This window comes from Ochotona princeps, chromosome 9, assembly GCF_030435755.1.
Source record: "Ochotona princeps isolate mOchPri1 chromosome 9, mOchPri1.hap1, whole genome shotgun sequence".
Taxonomy (NCBI): domain Eukaryota; kingdom Metazoa; phylum Chordata; class Mammalia; order Lagomorpha; family Ochotonidae; genus Ochotona; species Ochotona princeps.
In genome coordinates, this window is record NC_080840.1 from 24,221,323 (window position 1) to 24,225,853 (window position 4,531).

The 4,531-nt window shown below is 35.0% G+C and overlaps 1 pseudogene; it reads right to left on the bottom strand.

Annotated features, from left to right (window-relative positions):
* Positions 1–328: 328 nt before the first annotated feature.
* LOC118757577 (U2 spliceosomal RNA) lies at positions 329–417 on the bottom strand (annotated as a pseudogene).
* Positions 418–4,531: the final 4,114 nt, after the last annotated feature.

Consider the following 4,531-nt stretch of genomic DNA (forward strand, 5'->3'; position numbering starts at 1 on the left):
TTGGTTATTTGCTCAATTCGGACATTTTGAGTTCATCGATTCATCCCCACTCATCACATGAACACATGAACTCTGCTGGCTGTTACATTGGCTCTCAGACTATGAACTCTCCTTAGTAATTGTATTGCTGCTATCAAAACACAACACCATCATTGAATGCTTAGATAACTGCCACAATCTACCAATTGAAACCACTATATGATCAGACTATTGTGTTAGCAATTTAGGAGCAGTTCATAGAAATATGTTATATTTAACACATGGATTCATTGTAACAAACTAAACAAAGTAACAGAAAAAAATTAAAAACCACATTACTCCATTTGTAAGATATTTTTCATACCAGTTCATTGGAAAATACACAATTGAATCAAAATGATACTACACTTGATCTTAGCCAAAAGGCCGAGAAGCGATAATTGAATCAAAGTGAAAGAGTCCCTTCCCTGCCCTTCCTTGCCCTTCCTTCTCTTGAGATAGATAATACATGCCACTGTGAGGCAGGTGTCTGAGCTGCACATGAACAGGAGTCCTCTTAGCCTCTCCAGGATCAGCCTGGCCTGAGGAGCACCTGGAGCCTAGCTTCCTGAGGCCCTCCTGAGCAGTCAGTGATCAGCAGGGCAAGCAGGATTGCACAGAATCTAGGAGTGTCTCCATCTATGCAGTCAGAGTGGACACATCAGAATATACAATCCCAGGACCAAACATCATGGGTGTGAGTCCTGACCTCAGGCATTCATTGCTGTTGTTAAACTGAAAAGATTTTTCTAAGCTATTCCTTTTTTCCATACTTTGAGGAACTCGAAAATTCATGTTTGGTTGTTTTATGCTCTCCTAAGAATTCTAAAGACCTTTATGTGGTCTGTTTGGTCTATTTGTCTCTTCTTTTTCCTTTCTTTTTTTTTTTTCAGCATTTCATTCATTTTTTATATTACTGAGATACTTAAAAGACCTGTAATAAGCATTAGGAATTCTTTCTTCTCTCTTACCAGGTTTGCTGTTAAGGGTCCACTTGAGATTTTTATCTTATTAAATACTACATTTCTAATGCTTGTGTTCATTTTTGGTTCAATATATCTATTTCTGCATAATTGCTCAAACTTTTCATGTACTAAATTATTATATCTCTTTGCGTTTTTGTTTAAGTCTGCAATTATGCTTTTGAATTCCTTTTTGGGGATTTTATACAATCTTCCATTTGTCACAATGCAATATTAATGTATTGGTATGTTCCTGTTTGGAAAGTCATATTGCAATGCTTGTTTGTATTTCCCATGTCTCTGCGTCGATTTTGTTCACATCAGGCCGGTTTCATGTTTCTGGAAGAGTTTCAAGTGTTTGGAAGTCACTTTAGGGTTTTATTCTTGAATATGTGCATTCGGAGATTGGTGCCAGGGCAAATGCTCACACTTGATTATCTTATGGTAGATGGGGCAGGAAGCTCTGGCTACAGTTTATAGGTGGAGCAGGAGTTTAGAATAACATGCAAGATGGTGTGGAAGTCCCCCTCTGCCCACAGTCAGTGGGAAGAAAGGGATGATGGAGCCTGGTAATATGTTCAGTATCCCAGCCTTTCTCTAAGCTAAAATAATGTGATGAAGTATGCATTCAAACTAAAAAACGATGAATGGAATGCATAAGTAGAGTACAGCTGAGTTTACTGTTTATTATAGTGATTGAGGACAAATCATGAGTATGTGTCAATTCATTGTGGTGTTTTCTCCAGTTAGAAATGTATTTCAGATTTTTCCCAATATGCAATCATAAAGAAAGTTTGTTTTAGTAGTTTTGAAATAATCTTTTAATGACATAGAGAAACAAATATTGTGGAGTGAATTGAAGAAAATAGGTAAAAGATTCAGTTATGTATCATTTAACCATTTAACACTTTGGGGTCTGCTGCAAGTCAAAATTAGTTTAACACCATTTAGTTAGTGGAGAGGAAATACATAAATAAATTGATATGAAACAAAAAAGAAGAGCTATGGCATTGTGTCATTGTGAATACTTGAGATTAATTTAATAGATATAAAAATTTGGCATCATCATGTCAAAATTTAATATACACGCATGAATTCAGGGAAATCCTTTGTCAAGTGTTACCACTCTGAGAGTAGTGACATTAGTCTAATGGAAAGTAGTGATTATTTCCAGTACTCATTGCAAGGGGGTAGGATAAAGAAAACAGAAAGAACTCAGTATATGTTGTGGGTGACAGAATTGTTTTCTTTTTTTTTTTTTAATTCATTGATTACATTGTATTATGTGATACAGTTTCATTGGAACTGGGAATCACCCCACCCCTCCCCCCACGCTCCCCCCATGTGGAATATTTCACCTTGCTGCATATCCACTGATCAAGTACAGTTGAGATTCCCTCTTTGCAAGCATAAACTAAACATAGAGTCTAACATCTTATAGTCCAATCTAGTTCCTCAGCTTCCTGGGGAGACCCTGTCCGATCCGAGGGCAGAACCATCAGATTATCAACCCGATCAATTAAAGGCTCCAACATACCCTCAGCAACAATTAACTTTGCTGTGTAACTAATAGTTATAGTATTGAGTAACCAGTATGTTAAAAACAATTGCAATTTCTTAACCATCTTCTGTGATCACCTCATTGTCAATTCAGTTTTAGTTTATACACAACATATAACATAATATACATAAAATAACATGTTTTACGTAACATCATGTCCTCTTAAATTAATGCCAACATGTGGTATCTGACCTTTTGGGATTGGCTCATTTCCCTTAGCATTATGGTTTCCAGTTTGGCCCATTTGGTCACAAAGAACTGCATTTTGTGTTTTTTAATAGCTGAGTAGTATCAAAGATTACTGTGAATCAGAGGAGCATTCTTGACATACATAAAGTTAATAAAAAACATGTCCTCAAAATTGACGAAGTCATATTTGCATGAATGAGAAGAGCAATATATAACTGTCATTTAATGAAAGATGATTCTACAAAAAATATTGCCTATGGAAATAAGAAAAATAAGGTGGAGAATTGATATTAAATTCAAAAGAATCATGATTAAGCAGTTTACTAGAATTTTCTTAGAATTTCTCAGATTATCGCTATTTGTTTATGAGAGACAGAATTAATTTTGTACTTATTTAAGAGCTTCAAGTATAATGGTTAATGCTCACCTAGTGACACAAATGTTTCACTTCCTGGTAAACCAAATCATCCTCAAGATAAGATACTTGACATAATAATTAAACAGATAGCTTTATCTGTGAGTAGAAGTTTAGGCCAAAATGAATCTATAGGAAATCACTGCTTTAGTTCTGATTAACAATCTTGGGGAATGAACACCAAATGAAATATTCAGTGTTTATAGCAAATTTAACTACACAAAAGGACTTAGCCATGTGTGTAAGATAAGGTTGTAAGATTGCATATCCCTCCATCAAAATTATTATCTGAAATATGCTTAAGTCCTTGGTGTTTGTAATGCACCTAAGTGCAGCAACTTCATTTTCCATGGGCCAGTGCCCTTCCAAATTATGAATTCACCCCATAATCACATAACAGAATTTTGTAAAACACTTTGCTCTGTTGCAGGACAATTTTAAGAGAATAGTAGTCAAATTTCTATTTGTTACCAATCAGTGATTAAATCATTTTAAAGAAATGACCAAGTAAACAATTTTTCCCTCTTCTTTGCCAGAGTTACAACATTGCTTTTTATCTGAATTATAGCTGTAACCTTTTTACCTGCTCATTACACTCCATTCTCAGTTTATAAAATCTTATCATGTCATTCACCACAACCTTGTTTCTTCCATTTTACTCAAAATTAAATACAAATTCCTTCTGATTGCCGAAAGGTTTTATATTATACAATCCACCAATAACTCTCATGTTTCCTCTCCTGTGAATTTTTCTTACTTATTTTGCTTCAGTCCCACAAACTACTTTGTGTTCCAAACTCCTAAGTCCCAAGGCTGCATTTGTTGATTTCTGTCACAAGAACTCACCGTATCAAGATATCAAGGAAGTTAACTTCTTTACTTGTATCACAAAAAACGCTTAAACACCAGATTCTCAGAAGGATCTTCTGTGTCCACTGTCCTTCTGATTTCAGATTCAGGCCAGCACCTCTGGTCTTTCTTCTGTGTTTTCAACATCCCTTCTTAGCCATAACAGCACTCATGGGTTGTTTTCTAACTATACCTTTTTCTGATACTCGTTGCTAGATGAAATTGCCTTTAGGGCTACATTTTGAGTCAGTTTTCTTTCTTCACATCTGTGTTCCCAGTTTATAGAACTGTGCCATTTAGATAATAGGCAAATTTAAGATAATATTAGTTGAAAGAAGAAAATAGCTACAAATATCTGGACTCACATTTTGAAATTTGATTCTTACAATTCCTCCTAAAACTAGAATATCTTGGTGAGGTATACAGAGTTGAGTTTAACACTATGTAATTTCACTCAATAGCCAAGGAAAATTGGGTCATAAATGAAACAGGGATTTTTAAGTATAAGTATAGCATTTTATGTTTATTTTATTTCAG